Raw genomic sequence first — 20,074 nt, forward strand, 5'->3', positions numbered from 1 at the left:
CGACAAGATTCGTATACGCACTATATACAGATAAAAAAAAAAGGTAAATTTGATTTCCTGAACAAGTCTTGCTCGACGAAATTAAATTGTCCGGTCCTTTTTAGGACCAACACAGCGATCTCGAAGAACTGATTTCGATATATTCTTCCATTGAACCACGTCAGTCAAATTATTCAGTAAAAAACGCTTTTAGGAACTACTCGCGAACATAGTATTTTGATAGTGTTCAAAGCAAAATTTATCCAAGTTCCTCTTTCAATTTTTTTGGGTACCTCGCTAAGTTCATATGAAGTTAACGAAGCCCTTTTTTGCTAAATGAGCTTGAAAAAATCGAAAATTCAACGCGAACTTCGCTCGAAAAATTAATCCGGACTAAACTCAAAGAAATAAAGAAACATTGAGCAACAAATTCAAAATTACCATAACTAGTTAGCTACAAATTATTCATTACAACTGTCGATTCTAAAAAGTGATGAATCAGGGTAATGAGCTTATCTGACGTGTGAGCAGGAACGGTCCGAAGGTATGCGATGTTATAATTTAGTAAAATCAATTAGCTTATAATGCATGAAGTCATCGACACACATCAAAGCAACAATTAGCGGCCCAGTATTTCGTGGCCCACATTCCTTTCAGAGGTTGCATGTAGCAAAGAGCAAGAGAGAGAGAGAGAGAGAGAGAGAGAGAGAGAGAGAGAGAGATAGCAAGAGAACAGGTACCGGTTTAAATGTAGAAACCACACCATTGGAAGACCACAACAAAGTAAATAAACAATCGCGCCCGGTTGCTTCGGTATAACACGGTATAATTTTCAGCACCGGCTCGACTTGAAATGCACTATCGAACCAGAAAAGAGCAACAAGAAGCCGGCCTCCTGACCGGGATGTGCCGATATTGTTTTAACGTTCCACATCTACGCAGTGTGCGGTTAATGGCTGGATTGGTTCGGTTGTGCCATGAATTCGAACGGTTCGGTGTTACCCCGAAAAACAACAACAAAAGAAAGGAATCTCTCCGTCTGATAATCGGGCGCTTCGATGATGCTTTTGGCGGGATTGCAAGGCACCGCTGAGATGGATTGAATGAAGCTAGCTAGCAGGGGTAGAGCGATGATATGATGTTTTAGAAAGTTTGGATTGGAATGAAAGATATTCAATCAAAAACCATGCATTTATTCCATTATTGTTATATTGTTAAAATACTATAAACAGTTTCTAAAGTTATAGGAGAGGTCGGTGAGAAATAGAGCAAATTGTTTTCGGACGAAATGGTGATCCGTTTGAAGTTTATCATGCACCAAGTGAATCGAATTGTTTTTGATACTCCATTTTCATCCAAACTAATTCAGAGTTACCATTCTTGAACTTATGCATTCAATTAATTACAGTAAAAAAACTGACCACAATTATAATTGGAAGTTTTAAATGAACCTAAAAATCATTGAAACAGTAAAAAAAAACCTTTTTCTATTCTTTCAAGCAAACAACATCGTTGACGAACAACGAGTAAAACAAAGGCTCTAGTGCACTTCCTTGAGGGAATCCTACACAGCTTGGAAAAAATTCAAACACATACTCTTCATTATGTGCACTATCTCCTACGAGATTATACGAGATAGAATCGAAGACAACAACTGCATCCTTATTGAGTTGAGGTTTTGTTTTGATATTTCGTGATTATTTTAACTTGTGATCTGACTAAAGATGTCTGGGACGTAAACGAGTGATGACTTTTCGGTCGTCAACAGATTGTGAGAAGTTTTAACTAATATGTATGTCAACGTAAAGCGGATTTTTTATAATGCGAGTTGTCAAAGTTTTACGGTTTACTTGTCGTCATAAGATCTAGTCTCGAAAAAACTATGTTTAAGTCTACTCTCTGGGACCTTGGAAATAAAAAAAAATATCGAAATTACACCAGTTATTTACGTTTCATGCATCTCAAAGTTATGTGATTTTTTTATGCGATCACATTCGGTGGCTCTCATAATTAACACTGTTTTTTTTTTATTTCAGAAGTACCGGATTTGCTTGGACTCGGTGTAGGAAAATTTCTATTTATTCGGATCGGAAATGTATATTTCCTGCACAGTTGACCATAATGGGCCGTTTTCTGACTGTTTTGGATCGTGATTAGCTGATCTTCGTGTGTTACCGACAATTTACAACGATTACAACTGTTCCAAATCAACAAATGAAGGATTTGGTTTGATTTGAGACATTTTTTAAACCCTGGCACCAGTTCGGATCACGGAAAACAATATTTCTATACTTTCAAAAGGCATTTCAGAACGTTACATTCGTTCATAATCAATACGGAATTATAACCACAAATCAAATGATTACATATTCGATACTATGAACATCACTTGTGTTATAAAATTCGATCCAGAATTGTATGAACACTTTACTAAATGTTCAATTAAATTGAAATTCTTGAACTTTACTCACAGGATAGACCCAAAAAAGTGTACGTATGAAATGAGGATAGGCTTTTCCACGGAAATATAAATGATTTTGTTGATACTATTCTAAACTCTTAATTTTATTCACATTTTAAAGACTGTCCCAGAAAGTATGGACGCAACCAAAAACCGCTGCCATTTCGCAATGGTTCAGAATCTATCAATTTTTATGGCTGCGTCCTGTTGTTTACACTCTTCTCTAACCACTTGTGGAGTTGTTTATTCGTTTTCATTAGTTTGTTTCGAAATGCGTGGACTTTCAGCAGAACAACGGACTGTCACTAAGAAAGATAGCAAAAATGGAAGGAGTACGTGAAAAAGCCGTGCAAACTGCAATCAGGAAGTTCGGTGAGTATAAAACCTTTGAGGATAAACCGAAAACGGGTCGAAAAAAGGTCCTGCTAACCCTCAGTTGGATAAACGTATACTGAAGGCGTTCGAGCAAAAGAAGGATGTTTCAGTTCGGGATGTGGCCAAAAAAGTGGGCACTTCGAAGTCAAATGTTCTTCGTGCTAAAGAACGTTTGAATCTTCGAACCTATAAGAAGCAGAAACAACCAAAACGTAGTCCGAAACAAGAAGCATCGATCAGGCCGAGGGTTCGAAAGCTGTACAATACGATTCTTGCTGGAAATTTGAACTGCATAATCATGGACGATGAAACCTACGTGAAACTCGATTACAAATCCTTGCCGGGACCACAATATCATACGGTACGAGAAGGGCAAGTGTTAAACCAATCCGAGACATCGATTGAAGGCGAAAAATTTGGTAAGAAAGCTATGGTCTGGCAAGCAATTTGTAGCTGCGGTACGATTTCGAAACCCCGCATCATCACTGCTTCAACAAACAGCGAAATATACATCAAGGAATGTTTACAAAAACGACTTCTACCCATGATTCGAAGACACAAGGATCTTGTTGTCTTCTGGCCAGATCTTACTTCTTGCCACTACTCGAAATCAACGGTAGAATGGTATACTACCAAAAATGTCACTTTCGTCCCAAAAGACATGAGTCCACCAAATTGCCCACCATTAACGAAGGCACATATTAGGAAACATGTCTCGGCAGCCAAAACCATTCAACAGTTCGAAAAAGATTGGAAAAAAGTGTCAAAACTTGTCGCCAAGAAGTCTGTACGGAATTTAATGAGGAACGTTCGCAAGAAGGTGCGCCAGCTAGTCTACAATGGGTAAGTAGCAAATGTCTAATTTGAATATCTAACACTTGTGAATTATTTACAGCGAAATCAAAGTGCGTCCATACTTTCTGGGACAGGCTTTATTTGTTGTCTTCAACTGTTTTTGGAAAGGGAATATGATTTCAAGTAATTTCATTCTATATTTTTTATGAAGTCTGTATAAAATGTTCATTTCTACCTAAGTAACAATGAAAGATTCTCTTTGTTCACTTTCTCTTTCGATGATTACGGTACTCTTAGCAATCCTTCTCTCCAATTATTTACCGATAATAAGAACTAAACCTATCATCTTTTAATCTGCACTGAGGAAATTACCGAAAAAGCAGGAATATTTCGCAATAATCGAAAGAGAAACTAAACAAAGAGTATCTCTTTGTATTGTAACTTGGGTCGAAATGAACACTTTATACCGAAGGAGCCTTAAATTATTCTATGCCCTTTTTTTAAATCAAAAACATGCTTATTCGTGATTATTCGAATAGAGAAAACCAAACGGTTTACATCAGGTTAAGATCCCTTCGACATAAGATCAGTCAAATACATCATACAGGGTAATCTTTGCTTCATGAGACCGGCTAGAATCCTGCTATTTGCGGATATCGAATATCGTGCATGCTTTTTCAAACCATTTTCCAGAATGTCTCGTACACAAAAAAAGCTGAACTGATTTTCACTCCATTACTATTTCAAAACCAAGCTATTTCCTTGAGAATCTTCTGCAGAAATCACTTCTCTAAACTATGACAGAAGCACATGGATAGATTTCAAATTCTATAAATGAGCCAAATGAGTCATGATTTCAGGAGCAGAGTATATTTTCATGTTATGATACTACACCATGAATAAATGTTCTCGGATCATGAACGATTTGAACTTATTTTGCTGAAATTTAAGCGTAACGCACCTTACATTGATGGATGCCTTTTTTTTGCAATAAATATGGAAGAATTCCAAATATGACATAAAATGGTACAAGGAAAATATTTTTACGCACGATTCCTAGACATTTTGAGAGAGAATTTAACTAATGGCAAACTTAGCAATAAACACTGGACGAAATACGGCGTCAAGCGATCTAAATTTGATCAGTATTCCAAAACAAGTACTAATTATTCGAAACCTAAATTATCATCTTAATTGTTTGCTCAATTTTTGAAAAAGGCCTTATACTAAAACGTGATTTGAGGTGTACAGTAATATCGAAGACTAAAACGAACAGAGCCCGACGCGTGCAATCCCAAAAACAATTGGCTGTTCAAGGAAACTTGAAGAAAAAGTACTTGAGACCGCTGCTATTTCAATGTCACGTCGGAAAATCAAAACAAGACATGAGCTGAAGAACATAAAGCTTGTGATAGAACCGAAACATTCTGATGAAACTGATATATCAATATTTTTAGCGTAGAGATTTTTCTGAATCGCCGAACACCCGGTAAAAAATCAACTGTTTAGTACTGTTCTACAAGACTCCGAACACCGATAAACTGGTAAGAATTTACCGCCGTAGTCTCCAGGGGTCGGCAATGAACATCGTTCAAGAATAACCATGAAGATTGGGTGCTTCAAAAGAAAAACGACCTCAAATACCGGAGTCACTTGACGAAGACGCAGGAACTGTTCCTCAAAATTGCTAGATGCCAAACCGAATGAATATGTAAGGGGGATTATGGCAAGTATCAACTCGCGGGAAAACCAAAGGACGATTTAAAGCGACTGCCACCATCAACTATGCGAAAAATAGTCGGAAGAATGCCCAAATACTGTCATTATCAAAGGCATTATGACAGCATTGTGTGAGTTTGTAATTCATGTAAAACAATCTTGGAATTATACTCGTTCTGAGAAGCTACGTATCTCTTTAATCATAATAATTTAAAGAGGAATTTTCTGGTTTCATGGATATTTTAGTTAACTCTTCTGATTCTAAATCAATTCCTTTCTACGTAGCAGGTGAAAGATCAAACTATCAGCATTAGTTTCCTATTAAAAATTTCACACTTTCGAACCACTAATTCCACCGAATGTCAACGTCAATCTATGGAGGATTGGAATTGACGTATCTATTACTCCGCCTTGCACGTATCACTCAATTAAATCAAATAACCTGAAATGGTTCGAATTCCATGCATCCATATATATGATGATGCAAACGTGTCTGAATTAACTGACTGAATTATTCATGGAATTCATCGACCAACACTAGCCGATTCCAGTGAACAACAAGCAGAGCGATGGAATCTGTGCAGAGGGATGGGTTCTACGATCGTTGGGACAAACAAAGTTCGAGAATTGGCGAACGTCAAGCGTGGAAACGTTCATCATGTTGTCGAAATTTGTCATTTCATTACCTGGAAAGGAACTTATTTACGCTTTACGGGCACCGAAACAACCGGCAATCATTGGCAGTTATTTACAAAAAAAAAACAAGCTCCCAATTTGCCAGTTAGTTGCTTTGTCGCCATTTTTTTAAGACATCATAAATTCCGACCCAGGTTCACGCATGACGATCTTCTAACCTTGAAAATTAGCTCAAATAAAATGCCATACGATTGGGTGTACCCATTTCCTCCGCGAGTACCCACCCACTGACTGACTGACTGACTGAAAGAATACTTTATTGTCGTTTCACTGTTCGGGTACTTGGAAACAACCACCTCCACCTCGCCATTGACATGAATCGGGTGGATTTTCACATACCGACCCTGAAACCTGCTTCATCTCGTTTGATTGAATTTGACGGCCATAAAATATTAACTACACTAACCTAACCGAGTCGTACAGAGTGGCGCAGTGAAGCTACCTTCCCTCTCGGGAGTGACGATGGGCGACGGTCATGGCAGTCGAGAATTCCATTCACTGGGCGGTTGGTGCAAAAAGTATCTGCCGTCGCACACCGGAAAGGTGTCGGTGTGACGACTTTTGACTGTTCTGTTCGGAGATCTCGTGGTGATCTCCATGCGAAACCAAATTGATATATTTTGTTTTGTTGCGTGGGTTAATTTAATAAGAAATAAATTTCGAGTGACTCAATCGAATACGAACTAACGTTCGAATGTTGAAGGGTCTATGATAATCATTCGAATTGTTTATAATAAAGTGGAATCCAACTGAATGAATTCGATTGATCACTTTCCACCACCAATAAATACGCTGTCATCTGTCAAGATTGAAAAACATCCATCAAGAAAGGGATTCAATTGCATTCAGATTTGAACATTTCCGTATTTAAAGTTACCGGTATGATCAAAAAGAAAGACAATAATCTCATTTTCTACCATACTAAAACTCACTTGATATTTAATATTTAAGTAAAGACGTTGCAATAGAAAAATCCGCAGACACTTCCGTAAACACTGGCACTGCTTGAATGTACTGCATTTGTCACATAACGTAAAACGATTTTTCATCGAAGAGTTTGTCATTAATTTTCTTTTTCTCCCACGTTTCTGGAAAAATGAAATCAATTTCCGCTCCACAAATTTTTCTTCACTTCCTAGAAAGTGATGGTGAGTGGAAAAAATACGTTCTTAGCACTACTCCCGCTTGCATGGTTTATAGTGAAAAATGATATTCTCATAAGACATAATTTAAACTGCTGGAAGAAATTTTTCATCAAACTCTTTGTTACTTTTAATATTCACAGCATGGGTAACGATAAACAGTTTAAAAAACCAAAAAAAAAACCGGAAGATTCAAACCAGATAACAATTGATTGTAAATTGAAGTGTTCCTATTGCAAAAAAAACTTTGTTTGAATCCAATCAGAGATACGCCATACTATGAAAAATTTTACGAATTGAACCAATCCTTTTAATTTTAAAAGAATTAAATTTACGTGCCCGTAAAAGAAATAACTAATTACAATGGATCACTCACAGACGATTTTGAATCCCGGATTATTTGCCGTACTAACACTTACCTTAAATTAACACTAAACGTGGCACACACCGCTCGCAATCAAAGGCTGCCGAAGGATCTCGATGCTTCAAAAGAGATTTTCCCCTTTATCGCAGTCAGGATGTGAAACAGATGAAAACCATACGCCAAGAGTAATCCAAGTCAACACAAGCAGAGGAAAGTGTTGATGTTGGTTTGATTTGTGTTTTCGTTTTCGTCTTCAGCCTCGCAAATAAATGCACCACAAAACTGCAATTCCAAATTGCTTCACTTCGGACAAACGCCAATCGACATAATTTTCACGAACTCTTTCACTTTTGTGCAATCAAAATTTCATTCATTTTATAATAATAATCCGCACCTTTCATTAGTGCAACCACATACACAAACACATTTATACACGACGTATAGCTACGGTATTGTTGCTTTTCGTTCCGTCTACGGAGTTACCAACACTACTTTGAAAAGCGTTGTACAACTATTTCGCTTTCCTACTCTACACGTCACCTCGTACATAATCAACTTTGCTACTGATTGGCCAATTTACTTTTTATAACTATGCTTTAAATCCATTATTCGAACATTCAAACCTGAATCGAACAATTAGATAGGTCAATTCAGTGGCAGCTACGATTTGCTGTTTTCATTGCAAATCGACTATTCATCCATGTTTACTACTGCTGCAAGACCTTCGCGATACACAAACACGCACACTGCTAGGCGGAGAAACCAATCCCACATTCAAAATTTTGACATTCTTTTTCGATTCTCACTTTGGGCGCAGATTAAGTTTTCCACCGCATACTTTATATCTGTTACTCACGCTACTAAACACAGCTAAATTCCAAAACCACGGATCGAATTTGGCACCTCAACGCGAAGCCTCGGATCTAAACGATGCACTTTCGAATACGGCTCCGACAGCCGAAGCAGGAAGAAAAATCCAGCCCAGAAATTTGTCTGCTCGGTCGATTTTCACAAACGCGACGATGCTTCAGCACGGCCGTTACCAATACACACGCACCGTTTCGAAGCGAATGGAATGGAGCGGAGGAGAAAAGCATCCACAAAATTCAAGGGGTACACAATTTATCGACAGTGTTTCACTCTAACTGCAGTGATTCCGGCTCTCACGGGTAAAACTCCGTTTCATTTGCTCCTATGCAATCGTGCCACGCATGATGCATCCGCTCTGTTGCAGTTTGTTGATGGCATCAAACAAGCAGCAAAAGAAGGGGTGGATGTGTGACTGTATAGATGCACCGCTACACTACAAAACAACACAGTAGTAAATGTCCATGGTATCAACGCGAAACACAAATCACTCGAATATCACCAAAATCCATCCACACCCGTCGAGAGCTTCCTGCAAACTAAACTACTACAACACCAGTGAGCGCGAACCTAGCTAGGTGAGTTTTTGTCCAAACATGCATGGAGAGTGGAATCTCTCGTGTTCCGCTCAAATTACAGAGAGGGAAAAAAATATCGCTCACATGAATTGTGTGGTGTTTGCTAGGGATGTGCAAAAGTGTACATGCCACGGTGGGTCATTGGAATAAATTGAAGCCTAAATTTGTCGAATCGGATCGAACGGCAAATTTACCAGAAAAATTTATTATAATGAATAAAAACCTGTATTATTACACCTAGTGGTGTAATGATGCCTTTCCCACATCAGTCATATTCTCATACATAATACTAATCTTCAAAATTATATTGAAAGAAACAAAAAAGATTGGTTGTGCAGCAACTAGTATAACCTGAAGAATGTAACAGTTCTCATATCGGTTAGACCTTCCAGGAGCAAACGAAATGAGTTACACTATTGCAGGTACTTTCGGGACTCGAACCCGGGAAACGGTATAATCGCCATCAACTAACATGACGTACAAACTCTATTAGTTTTTTTTTAATTCAGAAGATTTTATACGATTTTGGCATCGTACTTTAAATGACGATGTAATTTTTTGTTGCATAATACAAAGCATCATACGAACAACATTCCGGTATTTTTTTCATGAAAAAATATTGAGAAATAAGCCGGTGAAGGAGTATTTTTGAGGACGCTTATTAGAAATCATGATTTGCGGTGTCCGCTGTATCTCAGTGCAGACTAATCAGAAGTCAATAAATCAAAGCAGAATAGTTATAGTAGATGTTTCTCTAGACCCCAACTGTAACTATAACTATTCTGCTTTGATTTATTAACACTACCGAAAAATCATATTTTTCTTTGTATTTTGTCTTAATAAATCATTTCAAGTCTTTTTTGTCAAATTTTCAAGTCAATCGAAGCAAAATTCTTGAGCCTGTTCGCCGATTCTTCACAGTATGAGATAGGGAAAGGTAAAGGCCCATAACATCCAGAGATTTGTTTTAATAGACTTGAAAATTTCACAGAATATTCTTGAAATGTTTTAATATAGGAAAATACAAAGAAAAAAATAAATGATTTTTCGAAAGTGTTACATCCTACCCGCCCTTTAATATTGGGAACATGGATTCTGCTTTCTCTAAGAAAAGTGAATGAGATCCATTTTTGAGCATATGACTACTATCTCCGGTCGTAAATCAAAAACCGAGAGCCAGGATAGCTAAAATCAGTTTGAAGTAGTTTTGAGACCAGTTTAAATTTTTTTTACGCTTTTTGTTTCGCCGATTTAAGTAGCGCTGTTATTTTTTAACACATATTTCCCTATAACTTCGGAGCCGGAAGTTGGATCCGGATGAAATTCAAGAGCTCTGTATGGAGTCACAAGACTTTTCATTTGAACCTAAGTTCAAACTAAGTTCAGCCGATTCAGTCACCTCCGAGTAAACCTAGTTAGATTATTTGATACACACATATTTTGATTTAAAAAAATGACTTGTGAGTTTCCGTCTTAACAAACAGTTTCGGAGTAAATTTAATTTGAAAAATCATTTTGAAATGAACGAGCTTCAGATAAAGTTAATATTTGTAGTGATTGAAATGTAAAAAATATATAGCTGAAGTAAATGATAAAATATTAAATAAAATTAGAAGTTTAAATCATTCATTGTTTGTTTTTAAAGAATAAAATGATTTCTTTTGAATTAATTTCCAAGGTCATTTTTGATGCTATTTTTATATCGATCTACATTCATTTTAAAATGAACAAATACCTTCAACATACAACCTGCAATATTCTTACCTTTTTTATATATACCATAAATAGGTATAGAATTCGCTCAAACTTTAGAAATTTTTTCCGAGGCCCGGAGGGCCGAATGACATATCCAATCGATTCAGCTCGACGAACTGAGCAAATGTCCGTGTGTGTGTGTGTGTGTCTGTATGTGTGTTGTCAACTAAGAGATCGAGATCTCAGAGATGGCTGGACCGATTTTGATCAAACTAGTCGCAAATGAAAGGTCTCCCCGTCACCCAAAACGCTATTGAATGGTTTTGAGATCGGATGTTTACTTTTTGAGTTATACGAAGTTTTATGTCAAAATTTTTTGACAATATCTGTCACAATTTACCCTAAAAACAGAATATGTTTCCAGACTTAGATTCCGCACGGTAATACCTATCCAACAAGCCATAGATTGTTAAAATCCGTCCATTTTTAACGGAGATATCGAAATTTTTGTGTAAACGACTTTTCCCCCTATTCCAGCAGTAGGAGTTTTGAGCGCTGTATGACAAAGCAATGCTTGGGAGCAACGGAAAACACGATTTTTCATACTGTAACATACAATTGTTTCTAAGTAGCAAAACGACTGTGTACAGCATCCTTTTTCATGACATTTAGCTTCGGACCGATTTTAGCACGGCTCGTTTTTGGCAAGATAATCGTTCGAATATGACATATATAAACCAGATGATGGCAGAATTTTTTTTTAAATTATATTGTTTTAAACTACTTACTGCAATAAATGCTGGAAGAACATAACATCCATATACCATTCGAATCAGTTCGTCGAGACCAGCAAATGCGTGTGTGACAAATATTTTCACTCAGTTTTTTCGGAAAATTTCTTTTTTACAAATTCAGATTCATACGAAAAGTCGTATGCTGAAAGTTCCTGAATTATGTTTGGTTTTGACCTCTGGTTCCGGAACTACAGGATGATATGTGAAACGAAATTGAAAATTGTGTAACTCATTCTTTTCGTAGATGGCTGAACCGATCTAAGATTCAAATGAAATCTAAGAATCATCAAAGATTCAAATGAAAACTTTCAAGATTCTATAAATTATCTTGCTCTTCAGTCAGATCCAACTTCCGGTTTCGGAGATACAGGGTGGTTAGTATAAAAATGTCTATTCCACATAAATTAATCAGGTTTATCGGGTTAGCAGATTTGGATAGTCGATAAAAACAATTAACTTTTTTCAGTTTTAGTGGTATTCAGTTGTCGATTCAGAAGGAACCTAAAAATTTAATTCGTGCTATGATTTCTCAAAGATGTCTTCACTGATTTTCAAATATTTTGAAACAAATGTAAACTATACAGCTACTCAGGTGAATTTATCTGACTTCGACCATACCGATTTTAGAATTCCGGTTCCAGTATAAAATCATTTCTCAAAGCTCAATCGATTTCTCAAAAATAGCCTAATCAAGTTTCAGAAACAAAAATTCAAATTAAAATAAACTTATATACAAAATTATTAATTTTATAGATACACACAAAAATTAATTAATTTTATCCAATTATGACTTCCGGTTCTCGAATTACATGATGATGAATTTATAAAATTCAAACCGATGTAGAAGATGACAATCCCGAAAAGCTTGAAAGTTGGACTCAAAACTGTTGTAATTTATTCGTCATATGGCCATACGAATCGGTTTGGGTTAGGCTGGTTCCTGAATACCGGCTCTGGAAGTACCTTAAATTACCGTAAACTCTAAAGTGGAACTTACATATCATGGCATCTTTATTCGATTATCACACTTCTAGATTTAAATTCGATCCGATTTGCAGTTCCGACATTACAGAGTAATAAGTGATTAAAATCTCAAATTGTCGCTTAAAACGACGGTCATTAAAATTACGTCATGAAAACTTAAACACCGAAGAATATTCATGCAAAAAACACATGCGGATTGATAAAAAAAGGTGTCATCTCACTACTAGGTGGATTAAACACGTTTTTTGTTAAGAAAACGTGTTAAGTTATGTTATGCAGTTTCTAATACTTATATTAATTATCCAGCTTCGCTTGAATTGTTGAAAGGTCCTAAGAAAACGAAATATTGACATATCAAATTTAGCTTATAAAATGCGTTCAAACTTTTCAGGTTATTCTAAGATGAAAAAAATTCTACTGGTTTATGAAAAACAAAACCGAAACGGCTCATCTAAACTATAAAAAATATACTCAATCGTATCCAGGCCCGTGCGCAGGGGGGGGGAAGAAGTTTTGGGGGTTTTAACCCCCTCCCCCCATGGAAGATTTTTCAACATTAAGTTCCATGAAAAATAGAGTACTTATTATATAAAGGTTCAAATAACTTGTCTTTTCTTTCAAATTTTTGCATCTTCCTGAAATTCCCTTCCTCCTTTGAGTCCCACCCCCTTGGAAATCCCCCCCCCCCTTTAAACACTTTCCTTCAACCCTCTCTTGAGCGCTCAATGCATTGAACCGCCAACGGTAAACTCTGATCAATTTGATGTATAATTTGGATGTAGAGTACAACTTCGGACAATATCGTATGAACGGGAAAACGACTGTTGATGCTCAATATGTCTACCAATTACTATTCTTCAAACCTTCTTAGAGAACCTTAATTAGCGGTGAAAACTGTCATTGAATAAGACAAAGTTTGTGACAATCAGGTTAGTAAAAGCTATAATCTTCTATTCCGCCTTAAGAGCAATATCACAACAAAATAATTCAGACATATGTCTATCTTTTCCTACCAGGGCACAATTCTAGAATATGGTTTTATTAGAACACAAAAAAAAAGAAATTGCTGTAAGTACAAAGTAATGACTCTCTATTGCTCCACGGAAAGACCGAAATCAGCATTTTGGCGAAAAAATTAGTTAATTTTCTGATTTTAATTAGTTATTTTTTGAGACAACTAAAAAAATCTTACTTTTGCTAATTTAGATTTTTTAATTCTCATGCCCTTAATAATAATAATAAAATATTTGTTGAAATGGCTATTTTTTTAGTTGATTTCACCAATTGTTAATAAAACCAATTTCATTTTTGTTTTCTTTGTGCTGTCATTCAGCAATGATGGTGATAGATAAATACAAACAAATTTTCTGATTTTAATAACAAAATTAGTTGTCAATAAGAATTTCGTGTTGGATTGAAATATTGCTGGTTTGTGTCCAGGATATTCGCCAACTAAACTCATTCTTTAAAAACAAGAGTTTTTTTCAGCAAAGTGAATTCTCAATTTTAACTAATTTCATAGTTATTTTAGAAATTTTGTTGTTAAAATCAACTAATTCAAAAACAGTAATACGAATTAGGCGCAGAGCTGATTTCAGTCGTTCCGTGATCGGAGTCGGTAAAACTGAGCCCGCGAATCTTGCCAATCGAAAGTATCAAACACGGATGCAATCAGTGCAGTATGGACTCACCTGAGGGCGCCAAGCTCGCAAAAAAGGTTATTACTATTGATTTGTATCTTGTATCTCCCCTTAAAAATATTTATATTGAAAAACATGCTTACCATCAGTAAATTATAACGAATTGAGCGTTCTCGTACAGTTTGCTCGAAGCGAGTTTAATGTCGTTTTCGCTTGAGAAAACTGAATCTGACCCAGGGTAGTTTCATCGAACAAACATTTTTCACGAAACTCTGTTGATTTCGCACTTAGCAACAGGGGTTTGAGCAAACCTGATATAAAAATCAGGTTCGAAACTGACTCGATTTCAGTTCAACAACGTTAAAACTACGTTCGAAACTAGCTTCAAACAAACGGTTTGACAGCAGTTAGGGTGGAAGGTGGGTTAGATTTGGTATCAAGCGAAAACGACATAAGTTTTGACTCCCGAAAATTAAACTATTTGACAGATATGATTTGCACCGATGGAATCAGAAATGTTATTTGAAATTTTTCATTATTATTGATTTGCTGAAAACTGAATTGGGAAAAAGTTCTGACATTTCGAAGTTTACAGATAATGTCAGTAGTATAAAAACGTAATAATAAAACGAGTCTGTAATATTTTTATACGATTTGCCGAAATCCGGTACTTCATTGACAGATGACTGTAAATTGAATAAATTTTACAGATCGTTCGGAGTAAATAATATTTGACAATTCGTAGCCGTAAAAATAATTACCGAACACCCAAAAGGAATTTTGGTGTGTATCGACAGCCATCATCATCTCATATCCAGATTTCAAATACTCAACAGATAATTATTTGACCAAATGCATTGTACAATTAACGTTTCCTACTGTATAAATATGTACAACTAGCTGACCCGTCGAACTTCGTCTCGCCTGAAATTATTTGTTTAAATTTGTGTTTTCGAGCAGCAGAGTTGCCAAACGTTAATGTTTCTTTTCATTATTTTACTGATTACTTGGCTTACAATAAACGAATTACGACAAATTCATATCCAACACAATAACTTCGTCCCGAAGAAGAAATATCATCAAGAATTATTGTGGATATGTTCAATGCTTTTGTTACGCAAAAACTAAACAAATGCACCGTTTGCCATCTCATCCTTCGAGTCAGTGTATTAAACAGAGATTGTAGATCTCTCTCAAACTAAAGATTTTACATGCGGGATGATGGATTGGATTGAATCATATCTGACTGGTCGTAGTATGACCGTGAGAATTGGCGACTGCGTTACTCCATCATTCATCGTGAGCTCTGGTGTTCCTCAGGGAAGCCATCTAGGACCATTCATATTTCTGCTATATCTAAATGATCTGAATTTCGCATTGCAATGCATGAAGCTATCATTCTCCGACGATTTCAAACTGTTTCATCTCATCAAATATCTGGAAGACTCAAACTTCTTGCAGTCACAGTTGGATGTATTTTCTAACTGGTGCAACGTCAACAGAATGGTTATCAACGCCTTCAAATGCTTCGTTATCTCTTTCTCTCGTAAACGAACCACGATCATGTATGATTACACTATTTCGCAAGCTGTACTAAAACGGGAGACATCAATTAAGGATCTAGGAGTGTTATTGGATTCAAAACTTAGTTTCAAAAATCACACAGAATATACCCTCTCTAAAGCATTAAAGATGCTAGGTTTCATCTTTCGCATCTCAAAAAATTTCAATAACATATACTGCCTGAAATCGTTATATTGCGCTCTAGTTCGCGAGTATGCTGTTGTTGTTTGGACACCATATTATCAAACAGATAAGCTACGCATTGAAACTGTTCAGTGCAAGTTCATTCGTTTTGCTTTGCGTCGCCTGCCCTGGAGAGATCCATTTAATCTTCCAAGCTACGAAAATCGTTGTAGACATACACTTCGATTTGCTATCTGTCCGCCGTGATACACAAAAAGCTGTTTTCGTCGCGGACCTCATCCAATCTCGAATTGATAGTGCAGATCTCCTACAACAGCTAAGTTTTGACATTCTTCGGCGTAATTTGCAGTTTAATCCCTTTCTCAGAATTCCTCGTGCTAGAACTAACTATGGGTTCATTGAACCGTTTTCGAGTATATGTCGCGTATTCAATACTTGCTCTGATTGATTTAAATTCAATTTATCTCGTAACGCCATTAAAACCCGTTTTCTCCAAATATTTTCCCGCTAGTTTTATTAGGATAATTAGTCAATATGAATAGTTGTTAGTTAGCTTTGTAGTTTAAATAAGGGTAATTTAAGATTTCGTTATGTATCATTTGGTCAAATGTTATTTGTTGATACAAAAGATGAGAAGGTTTTATGCCTGCTGGAGAAGGAGAACCAAAATCTCAGCTCCAGCAGGCTTTTCCCTTGCTCCTAAATAAACAAATAAATAAATTAACAGATGGATGAAAAGAGATGACCAAGATAAATACTTTAAATTGACCCCACAAATTTCCAAAAGCAGTCCTCGGGGATTATTGTTTATCATTGAATATTAGGACTTATTTGTACTGAAGACGTTTAAAATTTAATAGCAAATCCTTAGGGATTATCGAAAGTAATAAACTAATTTTGAACGGTTATCCATAACCTACTTCACCGCTAGTGATATTACTTAGTCGTGTTTGATGAATGTTCGTAGCAGGATAATGACAGGATCAATTTTCGATTAACGAATTAGCGATAAAATGAAAAATACTTGGACATTCGAAAGTTCAAATTACCCTTTTATTAAATATTGTGTCCATTAACTTTGACATGAACGCTATATTCGTTCAAGAATTGTATCAAAAGGCCTCTCATTCGTCGAGCCACCTCATCGGTTTGCTTAGTATTCAGTCCTGAGAATCAATATTCTGTTCTAGCGGAGTGAACATGAGAAGTGATTATACCAGTATTCTTCTTATCGTTAAAGCCAATGTATAAAACAGCAGATCTCACAACTAATGGTTCTTACATGCCACGATTTCTCCTTCAGATATGATATTCACGATTCGCATATGGTAATTCGTCAAGAAATCCAAAGTTCGGAAAATGAAATGATTTGGCTTAAGCAGCTTACAAATGTCATGAAAAGCATCCTAAGCAGACCGTTTTGAAGTAAACCACTCTTGAAAACTTACCCGAATAGGCTGAACAAACTTCAGCATGCTAAATCCCAGGAAAATATTTTCATCTGAACTCATTATTTCAACAGCAGAATCCTAACATTGATACGTAAAAAATCGTTACATAATTTGATTTGTTCAACTCACGCCCACGATGGCCAACATAAATCATCTAACTACATCTACTGGTAAATGACATTAGAACTTGTGTTTCTGTTTACGGTATAGCTAAAACAGTCATTTGGCAAGTAATGATTTTGATACCCTATTAAGCACGTGTTTCCAAATGACGAATCAATCATGCATGTAAAATCTCCACCCAAATCTACTCGTTGCGCGCCAAACGATTTTCCAAAGATCTAGTATTCTTTTCTTCAACGGCGAAATACTGAGCGTCTCCTTGCGCGGCAAACATCAATCGTAGATCTAGCAATCATTGGCGACTTTTTCAGTGGAAAATTCCATTGTCCATACAAAATAACTTTATTGGTTTTTCCCACTTTTCCGGTAAGTTTTCCTAATTTTTTTGATGTACGAACCCGGTGGGGGTAAAAACTGATCAAACAAAAAAAAAGCATCTCAATCCGTCCATCCGCTCTTACGTGATGCGATTACAAAGAATGATCTCTGCATTTTTATATATATAGATGATGGTCGAATAGTGCAAACCTATAACTCACAGCCACCGCGTAACTGTAAAAGGGCAAGTTCCAAACACAATAGAAGAGATATCTTTTAACAGTTAATTAATTAATGAACCATAGACTAAATAAATGCGTTTGCTTTCTTTTCGAAGGGTGCAGTCCCGGCCTAAAGTGACGCACCTTATCGCCATCAGCACGCTTCTGACGGGCCTTACCCTAAAACAGTCAAAAGGGATAACGTTCTGTGTTCGACCGATAAAAAAACGACGACGAGCCGAAATAACTAAGGTAGCCATGAAAAAAGTTCTACCACGCAGTTATGAAAGAACCTAATTTTATTCACGCTATCATTCCGACCAAGGCCACCATCTTTAATGGATAACCTTGACAGAAGCTCATCGGTGGCACTGGCAGTCACAAGGAGCAGTTCCTAATTTCCTAACATCAGAAGAATAAAGCTTCCTACGACGTTGGATAATCATCGAAATGAAAAAAGAAGTGCACGGTCATTAGTCAAATGTGTGGGCCCATAAATAACATCTCCGGCTTGATGATCGCGGTTTCCTACTGTTTGTCAGCTATTGGTGAGGGGGTTCCGATTCCTATCATCCGCTGCTTCATCGTCCTTTTTATTTCTATCTACCTTCATTTCAACAAATGTCGCACGTGTCTCTACTCTACCTAACCTAACCTCACCGTCACTCGCATTGACGTTTTGGCTTGTACTTTGCAGTAACCCACAGTCAAACCTAAAGTTTTCAGTATGTTTTTGAACGCAAAATAGCAGAACCGATCACCGAAACGCAACAGATTTCCCCCTCATCCCAATGAGTGAGACCATGTTATTCCAGTTAGTTTTATGTTCACACATTTCCTGAAGCGATTGTTATTTCTTCGTAAGGCCTGAAGCACCAAAGTGCATTAAACGTCCCGAGGGGAGTCAAATCTGCTTGCTAGGGGAGCGAATAATATCATATTATTACTTATTTTTAGGATGAGGGATTCCATGCTACGGGATAGGTTTTGAAATTCAATAACGATTGAGTACCCACATGAACGGTTCGTTATTGATGAAATAATGGGACGATGGTTCTTTTCGGAAGGTAAGTGCATTGAACCGCGTAGAAGGGAGATTGAATCCTCCACCACAGGGGCGAATTTCGATAATTCTAAATTACTTTAGAGAGCTGAACTAATTGTCTCAATGTGTCGATTGTTTCCATTTTACTAAAAATAAATACTGAATTTATTTTCTTCCGGTGGCTTCTCGAATACACACTTGTCCATATTGATTGTGGCTTCCATACTCAAGTAGCACGGTTAATTACTGTACTGCATTTTTATACTGATTGTGCAACTTATCAAGTTAGTTTATATTACTTTTCTGGTAACTGTTGTGTCACTGAAAAAGTGTCCTTTTTCTGTGTTGTGCAACATATCTTCAAGTTCTTCCGTCACGAATATTAACTGTGCAACTTGTCTTACATTATGACAATTCTTGTATGTTCGACAATCAGTAATACTTGATACATTAATATGCAACCACAGACTAACAGACATGACAGTACGAGTAAATTCTTATAAAAATAAATTTTCGTGATGCACTAGTTCCACCTATATTGTACTGCGCGAACTATTTACTATCGGTACACCCCTTGTGTTATGTGCAAGTTTTTTTACTAGTTGGTCCCCCCTCGTTTTCAACGAAAAATTGTCAGAAGCACTGCAAGATCTACCTATGCATCCCAAAAAAGTCACTGTTTTGTGTGGATTATGGGATGCAATGAAATCCTCGAAAAAATAATCATGAAACTCAAGGAAATTACTACGTAATTTAAACAAGAATTGAGTTATTATTTACAAAAACTTTTTTAATCCACTTGTAATGTAATGTGTAATGGTGTCTTTCTCATACAATCATATTCTCGTTTATAATACTGTGGTATTCTTCAAATTAAAAAAAAATGTTTGTGCTTCAACAAGTACGTATGTTGTTACTTATGTATTTAGGCGGTGGATTTGACGTTTCCATAGTAAAGATTGACTTTTTCAACCATTACTATCTTCAGAACATTATGTCATTTGAGCGCTATTTGTTCTGTTTTGTTCTAAAGGTTGTAATATTACACGAAAAAATGCATAAATTCCTATCAGAATCGTATACAGTATTCAGTCAAGCTGATGTAATCTACTCAATACGT

At 36.4% G+C, this 20,074-nt stretch overlaps 1 protein-coding gene across 1 annotated transcript in view; it reads right to left on the reverse strand.

The window, feature by feature from the left end:
- The window catches only part of LOC131438503 (phosphatidylinositol 4-kinase beta), a 251,023-nt gene extending 242,098 nt beyond the window's left edge, over positions 1 to 8,925 (reverse strand). Inside the window, exon 1 of the mRNA XM_058608582.1 lies at positions 7,587 to 8,925. The gene's annotated coding sequence lies outside the window, so the exon portion shown is untranslated. The remainder of the gene's footprint in view (positions 1 to 7,586) is intronic.
- Between the last annotated feature and the right edge of the window lie 11,149 nt (positions 8,926 to 20,074).

The sequence above is a fragment of the Malaya genurostris genome, chromosome 3 (assembly GCF_030247185.1).
Source record: "Malaya genurostris strain Urasoe2022 chromosome 3, Malgen_1.1, whole genome shotgun sequence".
Lineage (NCBI taxonomy): Eukaryota > Metazoa > Arthropoda > Insecta > Diptera > Culicidae > Malaya > Malaya genurostris.